The 20,386-nt window shown below is 41.7% G+C and overlaps 1 protein-coding gene across 3 annotated transcripts in view; it reads right to left on the reverse strand.

The window, feature by feature from the left end:
- The window catches only part of MNAT1 (MNAT1 component of CDK activating kinase), a 123,901-nt gene that overhangs the window by 46,476 nt on the left and 57,039 nt on the right, over positions 1-20,386 (reverse strand). The gene's annotated exons all lie outside the window — the stretch shown is intronic.

Consider the following 20,386-nt stretch of genomic DNA (forward strand, 5'->3'; position numbering starts at 1 on the left):
CTTCCAACAGCACCTGAATTTTAGCAATACAGGACAGGATACCCGGAAATTCACAGGATCAAATTCTGTTTGCAAGCTCTGGCCGATCCCCAGAGTGCTGCAGAAAGACCCCTCCGTGCACCCAAGCCCTGCCACGGCCCCACCACAGCGCTGCGGTTACAAGGGCTGCGGCTGTGTCGCTCCTTGAAGCACAATAACCAGAAACATCTAAAGCATCCATAGCGCAAGCAAAAAAGGAACGGTTCCTGCTGGGAAAAATCTACAACCTCACTTAAGAGAAAAATAGAAGCTGGCAGCAAAACTGCAATATAATCGCACATTTTTTTCCACTTAGTCCTAGAAAAATCCTATTTATCTGTTTATAATATAAGGAGATGCTTCATCTGTTTTACCTCATTCGCTGGCTCCTTCGTGAGCCCTTTTGCTAAAACACTTGTATTCAAGTACAAAAAAAAAAAAAAAAAGCAAGTGTCGCCACACATTCTGAAAGAGGAGACTGCTGTGAAAGCAACTGCAGTGCAGGTTTCGAGCAAGTTACAGAGGCTGCATGAGTATTTCCTGCTACATGCTTGTAACAAGACAGCTCTGCCTTAAAAACAACATTTCCATTGTAGAAAGGGAGATAAGCTCTGACAAATACTGGACGAACCCGCATCAGCAGCATGCCCTGAAATGTGGTGATACACCACGCAGAAGGAAACGGCCCAAACGCAGTGTACTTTTTCACTGCAATCGCGCGCCGTAGTTACTTCTTACTTCTCACTGAAAAAAACACAAACGAGCTGTAATCCAAGAAAAAGGAAGCTCCAAGAACAAGCATTAAAAGCATTTGTTAACCAAAGGACTAAACATATAGGAAAGTTTTCATTTCTTTGACTTTCATATGTTATTTCCATACAGGAAAATAAACATGAAGCTCTCCACAGATGATGCAAATGTCTTACCCTGGCTCAGGACAGCTGCTGTTCTGAGAAACAAACCAAAACGAGCTGATCATTTGAATTCCCTTAAAACTCAAAATATTGGGCCAAGTAAAGCAAAGTAGAGCTTACAGTACAGTTTAGCAAGCCATGCCTAACATCTTTGTGCACTTCAAATTTTTAATTTAATTAATTTTACCTGTTAAGCTTACAGAAGAGAAAAAACTACAAACTTATTTTCTCCTAAACCCGGAATTATCAAGTCCAAATCCCTATACAAGAAGTAATAAAAATAGTTTGGTTTCTGGTAGCAATAACAAAAATGAGGGCAAGATTAATTCTTACACTTTTATGGCAAACAATCTAAAGCAGATGTTTGAGAATAAAAGCGAGATGTCAAAGTAGTTAATAAGAGCTTTTCAAAACCAAACACAACAAGACAACTTGCAGCTTTATGTGCTTATATAAAACTCTAAATCATCTCAGTCAGCTTCCACCGTTAGCCCTTCTCTATTCTCTGGAGCTTCACAATAACCAAAAAAATGCTATATTCAGGCCCAAACTACTATAGATCTACACCTTGCAAAGGAAGGTACAAGGCTGCAAGTGAGCTTTGCTGATTAGAGATCAACTGCTGAATCAGGGCCTCTGTGAGCAGGAATGCATTTCCATCGTTTGAATCGTCACAATATCCAGAATAAAGTTCCTAAAGTTTACAAGAACAGATTTTAAATATATCTTTAAAAGTCCAGATCATTTCTTCTAGAATACTCAGTTTTAAGACAGAGATCAAACTTCACATAGTAAGGTCAAAAATCAACATAAGCATTCCTTAGAATCAGACTTCAAATATCTATTTGAAGTTATCCACACTTTGTTTGCGAGTTCAAAGAATTGCTGATCATAAAGCAAACTGGAAGATATTAAATCTCCTAAGTACAAATTTCACAAAAGACAATGCGTGCATGCAGGAGAATTGAGTCCTTCCACATTTAATATGGCAAAAGTTTGTGTAAGGTAACCATAAGCACACCCTTTTCAAATGAAACTAGCTTTTATTGTGAACACGAAAGACACTGTGTTAACTTAAAACACCGTTCACTTAGATGTGCTTTCCAAAACGCCTTAAGCGGGATTATATTGATTTAAATAAAGTAAATTAGGCAAGTTTTTGCACTCAAGCTTCCCACACAAATAGGATTTGCCAAGCCTTTTGAGTCTAATCAGTGGTACAATCATACAGGTACACAAGAGACTGACTAAGCACGCGCACACATTTCTGGACTCACCAGCACGAGCTGCTTTTGGGCTGTCTGCGAAGAGCTGCCTCGCAAGCCAGCCAGCCTAAACCTCCATCTACCTGGAAGCCATCCATCCAGCTACAGTAGGCTACTGCGCATCTGCATCGCCGTTCCACTTCATTACATGAAACACTAACCCCTTCTTGCAGGCATGGGGGTAACTGATACCGTATCAGTGAAGTCCATGGGAGCAGATCAGAAAGCCTAGAGTTCATATGAATAATAATATTTTGTTGCATTTCCTTTCCCAAGTGCAGGCAGTCGGGGGGGTATTCTCCTCCTCCTCCCCAGCCACCTTCACCGCTGGACTATAACCACGTTAATTCCCTCATGCCAAGGCAAGCTGTTCAAGAAGCTTTCAGCATGTTTGGTTTGATAATCCAGGGTGGGATTTTTCTTATTTGTTTTTTTGATTTAAGCGTCCAAGATTTAACAAAAGAGAGAAAGGTAAGACGTGCAACTCTCATGAAAATTATATTTTCAGCAAGAGATAGCAAGTCCATACCTAAAAGCTTTTAAAAGAACCCAAACAGCTTAAATCACCACCAGCCTAAACAGCTTTGCCCTACAGCTCTGGACATAAACTTTTACCAACCAATAATAATAAATGAAAATCATGTTTTTGCCTTCGGTTTCACATTAATCTCGGGTCGCAGTTAAACCACAACACCGCATCAACTTTTCTCTCCCGTTTCCTTTTCACAGCCATCGCTGTGTTGTAGAAACACTCATTGCTAGGATGGAGCACTGGCACCTGGTGTGTCCGAGATCTACAAGGAAAAAAGACTGCCAGAGCCTAAAAGCAGCTCACCTTACGAAGCCGCCTAATCCCCAGCCTCGGCTACACGAGCAGCCATGCCAGCCAGCTCCGGGGCATTAGCAGAAGCAGGGAGTTGCAGCAACTGTTTGTGCTATCGAGAGGAGGAAATTCAGACTTTGTTCATTCTTTCATATCTTAGATTTAAACCAATACCAAAAGGCAACCGTCCAGTGATACAAAGCGCACCCTATAATTCATACAGCCAGTTGACTCACAGCAAACCGGCAGGCCAGCCAGGATAATGCGTCACAGAATGTACCTACGTTTGTTTCTGTCAAGGGTTACAGTTTGCTTTTAATCATTTGTAATGCCTCGCAATGTACTTGGATGTGTATACTGTACATACACACAGAAGATTTAGTTTAAAAATAAAAAAATGAGTCTCAGTAATTAGGGACCTGATTGCAGTGCTCAGATATAGCATTTTTAAATGAGAAGCTTTTTTGCTCACGGGTGTTTGTTACATATGCATACACACAAATAATCAAGCACGAGAGTTAAACAGCTCTTAACAAATGCTATCACTGCACGTTTTGCAAGTCTCTAACGCCCCGATCGTGTGTGGATTTACGTGCAGGTTTCATTTACAGGCACATCAAGCCAACAAATCTATTTGCTATAAGGGAATTTCATCAGACACCTATTTGGGGCTTAGACACGGGCTCAGCAGTGTTGATCCAGCTCCAAAAACCACCCAGCTTTAAGCACCGGGGCAGCCTCTCGAGGCGAAAGGAGCAGCCCCACAGCGGTCGCTTTGTCTGGATGGCGGCCGGCGAGTCCGGTCCAACAACGCCCAGCAAGCCTAAACGTGACTGCGCAAACCGAGCCCATCCGTTTCGCTGCAATTACCTATGGCAATAAACACAACGGCCTAGGAAGCTGAGGCTTGCAGAAACAGGCCTCGAGAGAAGCAGCCAGCGCCCTGACAACCCCGACCTCGGCTCCGTGTCCTCCGGCAGCTCGCAGTCGGGGCCCGGCCACCGGCACCTGCCGCGGCCCAGCCCGCGGAGCCGCCATGATCCCTCAGCAGGCCACGGGGACCAGGCCGCGCGTGGCAAGGACGAGTAATGGAGCGGGGAGCCGGGCCAGCAGGAGCACTTGCTTGCCTCGTCTGACAGCAGTGCTTAAGGGATTTCTGGGTCAGGGCCAGGATGAGCCCTATCCTATGTGACCAAGCGCCTCCTGCGGTTTTGGGTCATAATTTTAACATGGCTATTTCAGTGGTAACGGTAGCTAGTCCGCGAGGGCAGGCTTTTGTTCAGTACTCAGGAAGTGTATAGTAAGATGAATTTTACCAGATTACTGGGCCATTTTTGAAGCAAACACCCATTGGCATAAGGATTTAAAAAAATTATATTTAAATGAATGCTTGACCATGCCTCTTTAATCAAAGGTGGGCATCAAGAGACTAATACAACGTAAGAGATTTAAAGAAGTATACAGGGCTTCCAAGTACTCTCTCAAGAGTAGTTTTTTAAAAATATTATATACATTTTTTTTTTTTACATAAAACATCTTAATTTTTATTATCTAAGCCCCAATTCCTTGGCCTGCACAAACTGAGAAAATAGTCCCACTAGGGACTATGGATAATTGGGTCTATTACTCATAACAAATAGATCAAGCATCCTCAAATAAGCTAATTTGCAGAGATAGTTTCCAAATTTCTCTACTCATGCCTTTAGAACATTAAAAGGAAGATAGACAGTTATAAATCATACAAACACAGCCTCAGTGATCCATACCATTTTAAGAAGCAGACCATAGAAGCCGTTCACTGTCATAGCCACTGAAGTAATTGTATTTACTTCAGTGTCTTATTTGAATAAATCATATCTCAGCATTTGGCAGTACACTTGACATTTGCCTTTACAGTAAAAGAAAAAATTGCAAAACGCAATGCAGACAAACCACAATCCTCTGTAAATTGATGTTCAGGGGCATCAATATGGGATGCACCTAATCACATCAAAACAATAGAAGAAAACTTGCTTTCTTTCCAAATCCACATCAGATTTCTTTAATTTCTGTATTTACTAAACTGCATAAACAGAAAAACAGTGGTTCAATGCAATCAGTACAGTTCCATTTAAAGAATAACACATCACAGCACTCTTAAGTCTTTTTGGAAATACCTCTGCTGCTCAGAAGCACTGGCCTTCCACCAGTTGCTGCTCCACATGCTATTGCCAATCAGCTGCATTTGCTGTAGCGCATTCCAAAGTTTACTAATTAATCTCTGCACTAAACCCCACCAATGGCTGGTTGCCATTTGAAATGATCATCATCTTTTATTTAAAGACATAGTGACCCTATGGGCTAACTCAGACCTTATTTGAAAGCAAGGTGTTGCAAGTTTCAGGTAACTAGATCCACTTCAATATCAATATCAAATAGGATGTTTTTTCTACTGGACAGAGAAAACCTCTTGATACGATTGTTAATAGTTTGAGTGCCTATACTAGACGTACTATGTTATTTCAACATTAACTGTCAGGAATTGAGAAAAATCTTACGCTTTCATCTAGGAGTGACATTCAGCAGAGGGTACGAGATGCAAACTCCTGGAAGAGAGCACTTCTCTCTTGCAAAACAACGTACGTGCTTTGAAGTCATGTGTTTTAATGATTCCAGCTTATTGCTACATTTCATATGAGGTTTTAAATATTGATTTCACACAACCCAACCACTCGCACTATTGTTGTAGGCTGCTCTCATTCAGCAGTGCATGCGAGCTCTGTGACCTTCACAATGACCTCTACAAAAGCAGTTGTGCATTTTAGTGTGGTGTAAATCCTCACAGACAAGTCGAACCTGTTCTTTTTGGCATCCAGCCCTTTAGATGAATACTCTGCTGAGATTTATTATGAAAGGGGAATGAAGGGGCATTATTGCACAACAGCCATCCCTCTCATACAGAGAAGTTCTATCTTTTACAACTTCTAAAGGCTTTTAAATAAGCAGATCCTCTTAATTACACAAATCCTTCTTTCTTCTCACCAATTTTCTGCAATTAAAATTCACTGTGATTTACAAAAATGTAGACGTGCCCAGAAAAAGCATGTGTGCTAAGGTGTTTTATATTATCATTAATAAGTAATATTCATACTTCCTGTTACTATACACGAGGGATTAGTGTTTCCTAGCACGCCATTCAGTTACAACACTGAAGTATTATTCCACATTGTAGCAACATACACTGCCCTAAAAGGGTCCATTAATTATTTTTGTAATGCCATGAAGTTGCTGCAGGATATTAGACTGTCTCCCTAAGAAACACACTCCAATAGTAAAATGATGAATGACAACATTTGCAGGTTTTTAATTAGATTCCAGAGGAGTAAGAAAGCTTTGTCAAAGTTATTTTCCACGGCCTTAGTTTAATACTTTGCATGTCCTTATGCAAATTAAAAATATTAAAAAAAAATCAAGATTAATTGAATTAAAAATATAAAAGTATATAAAGTATAAGAGTGACAGATTCTATAAATTCAATCAATCTGCTGGAACGGTCAGAGTAGTAACCATAGCATTCACATTATCCACGTTCCTTATGGTTTCCTAATTAGTTCTTCAACAAAACTTGTCCTAATAGGGAAGGTGGGGAAACCAAAACAAAAAACACCCAAATAAAGTTGTATTCATACTCTAGGCCAAAAATTCACGTTCAAACCGGCTTTACCTGACAGTCGGTTGGTATCAACTGGAAATGAACTGTGATCGAAACAAACGCCCCCGATCTAAATCTCTCAGTTCCCCTGAAAAGCTCCTCTCCTCTGCCAAGTGACAATGCACACAGACATACCTCAGACTGGAAAAACAGAGAACTGCTGCATCCCTCCCCCCGTCTCACACACACATTAACCCATGGGCTATGTCAGGTATAAGATCTCTCTCCCATTCCTCTAGTCTCAGCTGGCCATTCCTTAGCTTTCTTGCTCCTCCTTTTCTGCCAGCAAAATCAATGACAATGCACAGTAGTGAAGACTTCCCAATACAAGTAAAAAACACACTGTTACCCCACCTTTCCCAGGTCCATATTGCACTTTCACAGCTCCAGAACTGCAGACAGAGGTTTCTCTAACAGAAAACGCAGCAACAAGTTTTACCATCTAAATTCACTTCCTATCTGTAGGTCCTCATCTGCTACCTCAAGCACAGTCCACTCGTTGACTTCCAAACCTGATACCACCACTAAGATGGATCAGAGAGAGCCTGAAAATAAAAGACGACAAACCAGCGTGATCATGCGGTGTTGTATTTAACAATTACGTATCCTCAGTTCTAACAAGACTTCTTCCTAATGAAGGACTTTCACATTTTGAAAAGCTGCAGTTGCCGTGTACTCTTCATAAATAAAAACAAAAATGCAGCTATGTTTATACCTTGTTCTTCACGACCAACAGAACAGCACAGATACCACCACTATTTTATTTCTGGCCATTTAAAAAAAAAAAAAATCCCAAGGTTTTCAATCAGGTGATTAACAGACTTATTAATGCCAAGGTTGTACCTGGCAAACCAGCTACAAAGAAAGTTACTTACAGGGAGCTTAAAAGCAACCAAGAGCTAAATGGATACAACACTCCTCAGGAATACTTTTGTTGCTCTAAGAATGAAGTATTTGTTTAATTTTGTATGTCAAATTCACTTAACTAACCAGATACAAGTCAGGTTAAAAATTAGCATTAAACAAATGCTGTACACAACGCTATCTGTAAAACTAAACTAATACAACACTGTGCTTTAGTATATATTGCACCTTCAAGGTGTTTTTTATCCCTTATTCCAAACAGATTTTAGAATTGCTTGATTTGAGAGAAATTCTTGGCCTAATCCTGTCTAGGCTTCAGATCCTACAGAAGTTAAAATGGGTATTCGAGCTCAAGACATCATCCCACAAAGAGATACTTAGGGTGGATAAATGAAAACTGAATGGTTGAAGATGAAGGAGGCAGACAGTTTCCACTGTAATCCCCTGTACATCCTCCAACCAGCTCTCAAGTCAAGCCATCTTCCTCTCCCCACACAATGAATAAAACCCTAATAATGCTCCAGTGGGAACAAATGCAAAAGGGAATCCTTGGTATGCAGGCACAGTCAAGACAGTGCCAACAGACATTAAGCACCAGGATATAGATGTTGAAGATCTATGCCAAGTTCTCTTCTGTCAAGCAGACAACAAAGTAGCCCCCCAACTCTATCTGTGTTACAGCGTCCATGTGGCTGGTGGGAAATCCTTACAATAAAGCTCCTCAGCTTATCCCTTTTTGGGATTGTAGTCATGAGCTGGCTCAAATCTTGCTCCATATAAAAGCAGACTGCCAGCATCCTTACTGCTGGTGCCACTGCCAGCATCCTTACCACCAACCTCTTCCAGAAACTGCTTACTTGGTGGAAAGGCAGAAGCTTCTTTGAATATTTACAAATTGATTATTTGTCAAACTACACTCATCTAAACTCAAAGGGCCTACTGCAGGGCAGCACTACAAGCTGGGCATCTTTACATATATCCTTGGGACACACGTGGCTTTTCTTTTTATGCTTGCCATGTACTCATGCCCACAGGTACACAAACACAGGCAGCCCCGAGCCCTGGCACCAAAGACCGCCTAACGATGGCAAGGATCAGATGCCTACATCGATCCCGGTTAGATCTGTCAGCAACTCTTCGCGGCACAGAGCATAAGGTCTTGTTTACTTGAGTACTGCTTATGACAGTCTCGCAGAGGATCACATTTCTGTGGTTCTCTTTCTGTGCTTTGGAGAAGAGAGCACCACTGCATTTATTTATGCCTCTCTTTCAAGAGATGAAACAGGAGAACAGACCTCAGACCTAACAACACGTGGTGCTTTGTTCCTGTCGGCAGCCCGCCATTCTAAATTCTTTCTCCCTCCAACCTACTCACCTGTTCTTCCTTTTTCCACCGTTCTCCAACAATTCCCCAAGCACCACCTTTAAATGTACTGTCTGCCTTGTCCAGGATCTACTTCACTGTCCCACAATAACACGAGAATCGTTCTACTTACACAAACCCATCATTTCATTTCCTAGTAATCCTTGCAAATGTTGCAAGTTCCAGTGTCCTGGCCTCCGTCCAGCTAATTTAGATGGATGGTTCCACATGTGCTCTCTGTCCCTCCGCTTCCTGCTCGTACTACTGCGCGCATTTGTCTGAGTGAGCCACAGCAGGTTTCTTTGTTTCCACCACATTTCCAATTATTTTATATTTTAAAGGAGAGCCTGAATAAAAGGACAACATTCACACCATGACAGTATCCTCTTGGCACGAGGCAGGGGATGTTACTGCTCTGCTACACATTCTGCTGGAGTTATAACGCGTGCCACAAGGCACGCCTGGCCCTCCTGTTTCCCCAAAATACTGAGTTATCTGTGAGGCAACTGGAACAATAAACTCCAATAGTCAATTCTCCACTCTGATATATTCCATATCTACATTTTTCTTCTTTAAAAAAAGAAAAGAAGAATAAAGACAAGCCGAACTTTCAAAGATCAATGCACTTCTTCATGAGGATGACTTCTTTCATTAGTATCCGGTGCTGACAATATTCCTTTCCAGCAACACCCCGACTGACACACTGAATCCAGACTAGGTATGTATGGGGAAATTCACCTTTTCATGTCCAACACTGATTGCCTAAAACAATATTCCCTTCTCCCACCCTCTGCACCTGAACAAACATTCTTCGGGAAAATTCTCATTGAAGTCTTCTTGGTAGAGAACATTGTCTCTTTGATCCAAAATATCTTTCACTGCAAGTGCCCTAGTACAGCGAGTGCACCTTGGATGACTACCGACTATTGAAAACTAACACCCTCAACACACCTTTGAAACACATCTTTATTTTTAAATGTATTTTTAATTTGTGTAAATGTGCTATTTTAAAGCTCAAAAGTTGACTCCTTTGAGACCTTGTAGCAAGCACTTATTTGTCCGCTGTGCTCATTTAGGTACAAGTACAGATGTGGAGAGAAGGTGATTAATACACACGCATACCTAGCATGACCGACCTTAATCAACACGCTGAACATTTCTGCTTCTTGTAGAGGATTAATATATTAATAACAAGGGGGTATCTCATAACAGGGATTTAATCAAAACAGAAGATGCTGTGGGGTATAGAGGTCCTGCACACACGCCCCTGCCTACAGCCAGAACCCTTGTTACGAAGTACACGGGGCGTCACGTTTAAAACCATCTACGCGTGCCCACAATCCTGCTGCTCTTGGAGTCCAGACTTCTCACACGGAAACTCATCCAGCCAGAGGACTGTGAAAACGCTTGTCCTGGTTTCGGCTGAGAGTTAATTTCCTTCATAGTAGCTGGTATGGGGCTATGGTTTGGATTCAGGATGAACATAATATTGATACCACACTGTTTTAGCTGTTGCAGAGCAGTGCTTACACAGTGCTGAGGACTTCTCAGCTTGTCATACTGCCCTGCCAGCGAGGGGTGCACGAGGAGCTGGGAGGGGACACAGCCAGGACAGCTGACAAAGACTGGCCAAAGGGATGTCCCACATCATATGGCATCGTGCTCAGCAATAAAACTTTGGAGGATTGGCCGGGGGGGGCTTCTGTTTCTCGGGGACAGGCTGGGCATTGGTCACCTGTTGGTGAGCAATTGCATTGTGCATCACTTGTTTAGATTTGTTTTGCTTTCTTAGCCCTTCTTTCTTATTAAACTGTCCTCATCTCAACACATGAGTTCCCGCACTTTTTGTTTTTCAGTTCTCTACTGAAGAGGACTCTCCATTTCTCAGAATTACTGCACCAGGACTCAATTGTGAACTCCCCACCACATCTCCTCTGGTGACCTTCTCCCACTACGATCACTACTCTTGGCCCTCCTCGCATGACATTTTAACTCTGGCAAGAATTTCAAAGCCAGATGTTGGCTCTACTTACCCAAAACTTGTCTGAAAAAGGCCCTGAGAAGAGGCAAAGAAGAAAATATAGGCTTACAGGAGATCTTCTAACCATGCTGCAAGGTGAACAGGCTTTACGACATCAGCAAACAGCTCTGGTTCACTAAGAAATGGAGTAGCCAAGAATAAAAGTGAGCTGTGAGATAAATCTGCACACATGTGCCTAACAGGCAAGTGTCTCAAAACCAGACACAATCCAATTGACAGCTGAGTCGGAGGAATCTGCGAGCCCATTAGCCCAGCTCTGCCATCCCAGACCACCAGCCCTCCATCAGGTAAACAACAGAGAGGATCAAGGAGTGACACAAAACTGCTTTGATCAGCAGCAATAGAAGAAAAGATTAAAAGCAAATCTGTAGTGTTTTCACAAATGCAGACAAGTGCTAAGAAAAGGGGATCATGGCAGGAAGATCACACGTTCTGTGCACAAATACAAATTCACTCCTCTAGCTTGCCTAAATGGCTCTAAATCCTTGTTTGCTCTTACTGCAGTTCTTTAAATACTCTTATTTCTCTCTTTAAATGATTTTTCCTGTCTAAGGAAAAAAGACTCCTTTTATCAGTTGATGAATAAATTTCACATCTAGTCTGTAGACTGGAGACAGACTATCAAAGATTTGCAGAAGAAATCAATTCTTTTATTGTTAAGCAACAATTAGGATGTCTGGACTGTTTCTCTAGATCTAAATTCTAACATATTTAGTTCTGTGAAGTCCTCTTACCTAGTCATCTCCAAGTACATGACAAGTTTCTGCAAGGAGGCTGAGACCAACCTGCTTTCTGCATCTATGGACTGCCATCACGTCAAGGTAACACATGGTTACAAAGCTCCCCCTAAAATGTAAAAGCGAAGGCAGTGAAGCACTGTCAGAGACTGCTGGGGACCCTCCATCTTAGGAGGTCTCTAGGAACGGGTCAGCCAAGTCCCTGGCAGGACGACCTGAAGCCTCACCGATGCCGCCTCAGAGCAAGGAGAAGGCCTCATGACCTCGAGCCCCCCACCCAGCACTATGATTATCCAATTCCCCAAATAACCACTTCAATTTTGGCATCAAAGTTGCTTATTTTATTCATTTTTTTCTTCCCTGGCCTAAAAGTCCACTCTTTCTTTGGCCTTTCTTGATTTTTAGTATCATCTCTACCAAGATACAACAAGACAGGTTACGCTCACGCTTTGAAACAAGCAACATATTTACTTCTGTTCCTGCCTATCCCTACCTTCTTGGATGTTGACTTTTAAACAGTGCACCAAGCACCACTATTTAACAATTTCTTTGCTTTAAAAAACGTGGTTCGGTAACTTTGCACCATTCTCTCAGCACAAACTTTAATATTGAACATTCATGATGTATGCAACTCTTGGCCAAAGCAGAGCATCAAAAGGGCATATACGTACTAAATTGTATCTTGTTAGAAAGAACAGCAGCACCAAAAAAGTTATATTGGAACAATCTATAAATGTGTTTACATTATATGAATGATTTGCTGTTCCTTCACAAGGCATGTAGGAAGTCAGCACTTCTCAAACGTGTAAAGTATTTCCATGTGCTTAAAGCATGATCTTTCCAAAACAAACAATGATTGAGAAATTTTTTATTATTCTTTATTTCCCTGCCAGCTGTTTTTTTGGACTCTCCTCTCAGCCACCTTCTTTCTTTCAGTCAGATCTCTCCTTATTGCTCACAGTAACACCTACTCAAGCAATAGCATTTTCAGAGCTATGTAAGACTGAGAAATGGGAAGATCTCCGCCTGATTTAAATGACACTTGCCTTAGGTCAGTTTACAACGTGTCTTTGTGCTATTGTAGCAAGTGGCAGGTCTGGCTGCTGGTGAGGGTGGAATTTGGGCACCTACAGGAGGACCTGTGAGCCAGTTCTCGCCGCCCTTTCCCGGTGCCTGCTCCAGGACGGGCAGGGGAGCGGAGCTGGCAGCCTCCTCCCTGCGAGCCTCTTCCTAAATAACCTTCCTCATGCGACCAAGACGCTGTGCTGCCTGACACACAGACGCATTTCTGCAACCTGATGGCAAAGAGGCAAGCAAGCCCTTGAGCAATTACATAAATCAAACGGGAGGAGAAAAAAAGTAAAAGACCAGTTCCATTCCAAAAAGAGGCAGATAAAGGGAAGATGTGCTCCGCTGCTGGCTACAGCCACCAACTTTACTAACGTACACATTCGTCTCGTTGCTCACTCCTGTGCAATTAACAGCTTTGGCACTATTTCATTTACTGAATTCCAGTCATTACAGCTGTGCAAACTTATGGGCCCAATTCCTATTTATACTATATGTATATATAAACATGTGCTGCCTTAGCCATGTAAAGGAGCCTTAAAGCAAATGTACAAATATTTATTCTAACGGAGCAGTATAAAAGAGTCCTGCCATAAAACAGAATCGGGACAAGTGGTTCTGATTATGTCTGTGCACCAAACTGTTTAATTTTGACTGTGGCATCTCTCCTAAGGCATTCCAAACAGTAATCCTGCAAAGAGATACAGGGAGATGCAGAACCGCATTTCCAAAATCCAGTCTCCTTTTGCAAGGCCAGCACTGTATAAATGAGGGGAAATGACAAATAATATCATTTGCCTTGCTTTTTTTTTCCCCAAAAAAATCTTACCTATATTAGGAAAAACGTTGAATATAACTTGCTTAATGTTTACACACTTTGATATAACAGTAATTACACAGTAAGCCCAGAACCCAATTAAATGTTTTAGACTTGAGTCTGCAGGTTGGAGTGCACAGGAAGCGTTCTGATGATAGATCACTTTTAAATACAGTGTATCTGGCATACACTTCAAAAACAAAGTTCAAATATTTAAGCACGGTTCTGCATGTATGTGCTCGAATCTTAACACAACATCTTTAAATAGCAGGCCAGAGATTTAGTGAAACTAATATATTTACTATTGCTAATCATTCTCCATCATGCCACTCAGACGTCGCAGGCATATTGTGAACATAATCCTGTGAGATTTAAGTGAGCAGCATGTGGTCACAGGACTCTACATCACTTCTAAATCCAGGTTGTTACCTCTAAACTGAATTCTGCCATTCAGCATTTTTGGTGTCCTTTCACTCGTGTCTGTATCTGTATTGTCAGAGGTGGTTCACATCCAGCAGCCACAATTTCTTCTCCCTTTTTGCTTTTCAGAAATAGATATCCTTCTCACCAGATCAATGCAATTTTCATTGCTGAAAACAACCTATTGTTAGTGACGACAAAAAATCAAAGCTAAAACAACATGCAATATTCTCACTGGGAGACAAGAAAGTGCTCAGAACTGCAGAATCCCACAAGCAGAGCTGGTGTTACAGAGCTGTACACATGCACCTGCCCTCCAAATGTGCAACCCCCCTAAAATCTCCACTCCGAGGAAGCAGCTTCCATGGTTTGGCCAGCAGTGCTGCTTCTCTCAGCATGGCTGAGCACCACAAATCCCCTCACCAGCACATCTGCATTTCCTCTGCAGTGGGATGCTGCTTCGTGGGACTGCCGCCCAGCCTGGTGCGTCCGAGCACTCAGCTGGGATACAGCTATCACGCACGCAGGCACCGCGACTGCAAGGGGAATGCAGCAACCTCGTAGTATAGATTCAGCCACTGACTCCTGCTGGAGGTCTAGATAATGCTCAGTGTCGCTGAAAATTTTACCTTTACATGCACGCTCTCTAAAGCGAGCATGCCTCTTCTGAGCGAATCCATACATCTAAACACTTCACCTCTTCTTGAAAATCCACGTTGTGATTCTAAACTATATAATCTTGTGAAAAGGGAATTACTCCACCCAGCTGCAAAAAAGACAAGCATAGTAGGAGCCTGATGAAGATTAAAAACAAAATAGCAATTAAAGTCAGGCTGGCATAGATTGCAAAGAAATCAATTCCATCTGAAGTGTTTCAGCCTAAAGATATACCAGCTGAGCTAACAGCGAGGGAAGGAAATGGGCTGGATTTTATTTTATCTTTTAAACTTTAGGCAAATTCTAAAAGCGCTTTAGTAAAACCAGCAAAACAACAAACAGAAACCCAAAACAAAACAGAGCAGTAAAAACTTGGAAGGCAAGGCTGGGGGGCTGAAACAGCTCCGCTCCCTGTCACACAGATGGGACAGCAAAGCGCTCGCTGGAGCTGCAGAACAGTTGCAGCCTCAACAGCAGTGCTGTGCTCACTTCACTTACCTCCAAGTACCTGGCATATGTCTAGGCAACTTTGAAGGAGCACAACTGATTAAAAAAGTATTTTGAAAGACTTTTTTTTTTTTTGCGTTTGGAACAGGATTTTGGATAATTGCTCCACAAGCTATAAAAGAAACAGACTGAAAACCAGGAGCCGCCGCCGAAGAGCTGTTTGCACAGGAAGCAATATTGTAGGAAAAGGCAATAACGAAGAACAGTTAATTTGACCTGAGCTGATGAGGTCAATGTTTTAAAAGAAAGAGCTTCACATAATGTAAAATAAGAACGCTCTTTCCCATTAGAATAATAGTGCAAGTGTAACGCTGCAAAAAATCTATTCCCTAACACGTGTTCTGCTCAGCTGAGTAGTAACGTGCATTCCTGAGGTGTCCTAGACATCCTGTGTCTGACACAGATTCATTCCGGTGAAATACTGATTTGACTGCTCCCTCCTGCAAGCTTCGGCTGCTTCAGACTGCAAGTTGCTCTCCCTGGCTTCCAGTTACCACCAGCCTCAGCCTACAAGAACTGGAATAAAACCCTGACAACATTCAGACGCACACAAAGTTAAATGCAACGACGCTGCTGTGATTTAGACAGGGAAGAAGCTGAAGCAGATATTTCACTCCTAATTTGCTGCCATTCAGGGGTGCTGTTGACAGGGGACGGAGCCCGGCTCGGCGGAAGAGACACCAGGTTAGGAATTCAGTAGGGCTGGATCCTATTCCTCCTTCATCCGCTGGTCTGCTGTCTAATCCTGGGTGAGCACATCGCCTCCGGGCATCTGGTTCCCCTCCCTCCCCGCCACATCTATTTAAGCTGCAAATTCACGGGGGTAATGACCATCTTGGTAATGACGAAGCATGTCCTACATGCACTAATACTTCTATTAATAAATACTGCCACTGCTATTAAGTAATAAAACAAAACCAATGGCAAAGATTGAACAGTCAATGATGCATTATATTAATTTTGAGGTATTTGGATACAAAATGCAAAAGGAAAACTCTCCCAAGTGGTAGCGGACCAGAGGACACCTATGTTCTTTTCCTGCGCATTTGGGCAATCCAATTAGAGGTAATTGAGTTTTGAACTGCATGAAATTACTTCAAGAATACCATCACCAGAGGCTAAGCCCCCTGGGAGACAAGGGGAAGGGAGCAGAAGTACAAAATAAAACTGGAAGCAACAGGGCATACAGCCTGAAAGAGACTGAAGATAGCATGCATTCTAGCCAGTCTAAGGGACTCAGACTTTCACAAATGTGTAAATGACTGAGTCAAAACTGTGCATGTTCCCAGTTTCCAATGAATTAAAGAGGAGCTGAATACTTCCACACTTCCATGCATTTTTAACTACAAGGGTAATGTAAAGCACAGAACAACAAGCACCAAAAGGTTCCTACGGTCCTGCGAACACCAGGGGCACAAAAAGAAGACCAGAATTACTGTAACATAATGGATTCCTGCTTGCATTTGCAAGCTGCCATTAATGTGCAACGCATAAGAGCACCTCTCAGCTTCAAAATTAGCTTCCAGTTAAAGCCATCTCCCAACCAGAAATGGTCACTATGCTCACCAAGAAATGGAGGAGTGGTTCTATTCCCAGACATTACATTTGTTTTGCCCACCCCAATAAGCCATAGAAATGCTAAAAATGGCATTCATTTCTTATAACCTCTGCTCTTTTTGACTAGTACTAAAATGTAAAGTACGTGCATTGACAGGAAGCATTCTCAGTGCTATTGCAATAAGTATAATTAAGGTTATTATAATTTCTTTTGTAGCTTTACCCTGATTTGAGATTAGATATAATAAGACTAATATTTTAAATATTCATATATGCTAAAAGCCTGTTCCTTAATATGATGAGCGGAAAACTCTGAAGTGCTTTCTCCCCCACTCAGAGAGGCTAAATCAAACTGACTGATTAGGTGTGTACGCTTCATACGTGGAAGACATAATTTACTGAAATAAATTTCAGAAGTTAATGAGATCCAGTAGAAGGCAACTAAAAAGCAGCTCCTGTTTGAAGGGAGCAAAACAACAGTTTAACAAAAGGAAAAGCGAAGATGGAAACCCTGCCTCCCTGATCTAATTGTCTCTCTCATGCTATAGGGGATGCTCTTGCTTAGCTTACCGGTTGCAGACATTCCCTCCTCCCCCTGTAAGCACAGGAACTCCACAGCACTCACACGACACCTTAGATGAGCCAACTTCCTTGAGCTTTGCCGGGGAGACTAGAATGGGCATGCCTCTTAATTCAGAAACGGAGAAACTTGTCCAATTATCAGTCAGGCAGAAGAACATCTCTGACCAAGACCATCGCAGGAAAACCACTCGTGTTCAAGCTGAAAAAAGCAAGGACTGCCACAACTGGCATGTAAAGCCTTTGTGTAAACACCAGCTCCGGATTTGCCAGCATCTCGGCTAGCTTTATCTGGATTCCCTTCTGAACACAATTAAGGAAAACATCCACCAGAAAAGGTCAGCGGCCAAACTACTAGGAAAAAATAAACACACTGGGGAAGAACGTACGGGGTCACTTATTATCTGCGTGATGCCAAAACTCTTTACTGGTGAGCCCAGAAGGAAATTCTCACAGAAACAATAGTTCGTTTGCACAACTGTAGAGCCAAACAGAGCATTAATTAGAACTTAGAAATATCTACATCTCAATATTACCCTACAGCTGCCCCACCAATCAGCGGTGCAAACCCCACGGCTTAGACGAACAAAGCTAGAGCACCATGAGGTGCTGCCCATGACAAGCAGCACAACAAAAGCTCTACCAGCTCCACCTACTTCATGTGTACAATTAAACAAAGTAGATGGCCTGTGCATCTCAGGATTTTAGAAAAACTCAATTGGAACATATTAAGTATTTCATAAGGTGAGCCTCAAGGTAGAGGAATTCACCCAACGCTGTCACTGGGTCAACAACTGCACTAAATCTTACACGACGAGCACTGTTGCTTTCTACAAAACCCCATTCTGAGCTGAACAACTTGCATTCAACTACAGTAACTTTTCAAAAGCCATCCCAGTCCTGATCTGAAACCACCAGGAATTAGAGATTTCACCACATTCCACTGTCAATTCTAACAGCGGGGCCAGCTAACCACTGGAACATTGTGAACTTCAAGGTCTTGTTTCTTCCCTCAGTTCCTATTTGTTTAACTAAGGTTACTAGTTCTTGCTAAATTTGCTGTTGTGCTGTTCAGACCTGGCATTTTCTGCACTGAGGAGGTACTTAATGTACATTGAGTCATATCTTAACCTTCTCATGAACTAGAGGCAGAACTCACTACAAAGCATATCCTACCACCTTTGGATGAACCTTCTTTGCTTTTAGTTGTTGTCTTTACGTTTTTCCCTTTCAAAATGCAGTCAGCAGAGCACTTCAGTGCACGAGTCTTTCCAACACCGCCTTCAGCAGTCCCTTCCTATTTGCTGCACTACTATTTATATATCCAAGGCTTACACACACGCTGTGGTTGAGGGTCAAATTCATTTACATGCTTAGCTAAACTTCCAAATACTCCTCACAGAGCCCATTATTTATTATTCTATTTATAATTTTGCATTTAGCCATATTAAAACATCTCATTCAAAGGAGGCCAGCTTTTCAGAAATGCCCTGTAAAGCGCCAACTTCCATGTCATCCATAGAAATTCATCATCTGCTTCCAGACGCTGAACCGTGTCCTTCCATGTCCCTTCTGTACTTACCCACAGAAGTATTCCCATGCTGTGGTAACCAACCACTTCTTTAGGAATTATGAGGTAGCCAGTTAATTCATTTAGTGTGCAGAATATCAATATTGTTATTATTATATAATGTCATTTCTATAAAATTTTAAAAACCAATGTCAGGTAATAATTAAATCAAGCACCCTATAAAGAAAATACGGACAGAGTCGTCATTCTCAACCAAACCTGTAATTTTAGCAGTGCAAAATCAACTTTGCTAATCCATTTTCCTTAAGACACTAGTCACAATCTTCAAATAGTCCTAACCTTAAACATTCAACTTTTTTTTTTTTTTTTTTGCCTTTTTAATCTAAGACTATGGTCAGTAGAGGAGGGTTGTTTGCTCATCTGGGACTGAACAAATAAAATTAGTCTTCTACTCACACCTTCTGAACACCAATAAAACAATGATCAGTTACCTGGAGTATGTCCTCTTATTCCAAATGTTAAGATTTAAATGTCACGATGCTAGAAATCTCCTCGTCCCAGTCTTTTATGTTTTTTGAATGAAGTTTACTTCAGGCTGCAGATTTGAAATGTTTGCTACTACACAATACTATTTAAAATCCATTTACAAATGCAATGGAAAGTATTTCCACTGTCCTCATCATGCAGCATAAGCTACATGGAAGCTTAACTTAGCCTTCCAAACTAAGCTGGAAAGACCAACAGCTTTAAAAAAAAATCTAAGAATATATTCTAACAGCTAGAAAAAGTAGAGGCATCCAGTTAGAATATTTTTTAAGCAGAACACCTAACACTTTCTGTCTAGTAAATGTCACAGCAAAAAAAGAAAGAAGAAAGAAAAAGTTAGAAGATACGGTTTGTACTACAGAAATATAAGAGAACAATCTGCACAAGTTTGCAAGAGCTGACACTACTTTTGGAAAAGCAAGCTGCAAATGCAATTATATTGTAAACTCTTCGGGGGAAAGAGACACAATGAACACAGCACAGATATCCCTGACAAATCAAATTGATGGGAGACCGGTTTGATACAAAAGTTTTTGCTTCGTTTACTTTCTGGTTTGTTAGGGGAGGTAGGGAATGTTGGTCGTTTTCAAGACATCATTTAGCATTATCAAGTCTAACATATAAAGTCTAAGAAAAGTGCAGGGATTTTTAAAAAAGCAGGGGACAAGTAAGGTGCAAAAAAAGATTAGTAAATTCCCACTCCCAGCCCCAGCCCCCCAGATAAAACTTGAATTTTATTATTATTTTTAAACATTTCCACACACCAGCTGATGTGTACTTGTGCCACGTTGGGATAAAAAACAGGAATGCTGACAGATCTTCAGCTGTCACTACAGAAGTAACACATTTGAAAAAATACTTGTTGCTTCCTAGATTCCAAGAGCAATGAAAACAGCATCCTTAACCATTTCCACACTGTTTGTCTCACACTCGGACTATTTCAGTGCTCCAAGTAAACATTAAAAAAGTGCAGTCTTGTCTTGAGCTA

Source organism: Anser cygnoides, chromosome 5 (assembly GCF_040182565.1).
Source record: "Anser cygnoides isolate HZ-2024a breed goose chromosome 5, Taihu_goose_T2T_genome, whole genome shotgun sequence".
In the NCBI taxonomy this organism is placed as follows: Eukaryota; Metazoa; Chordata; class Aves; order Anseriformes; family Anatidae; genus Anser; species Anser cygnoides.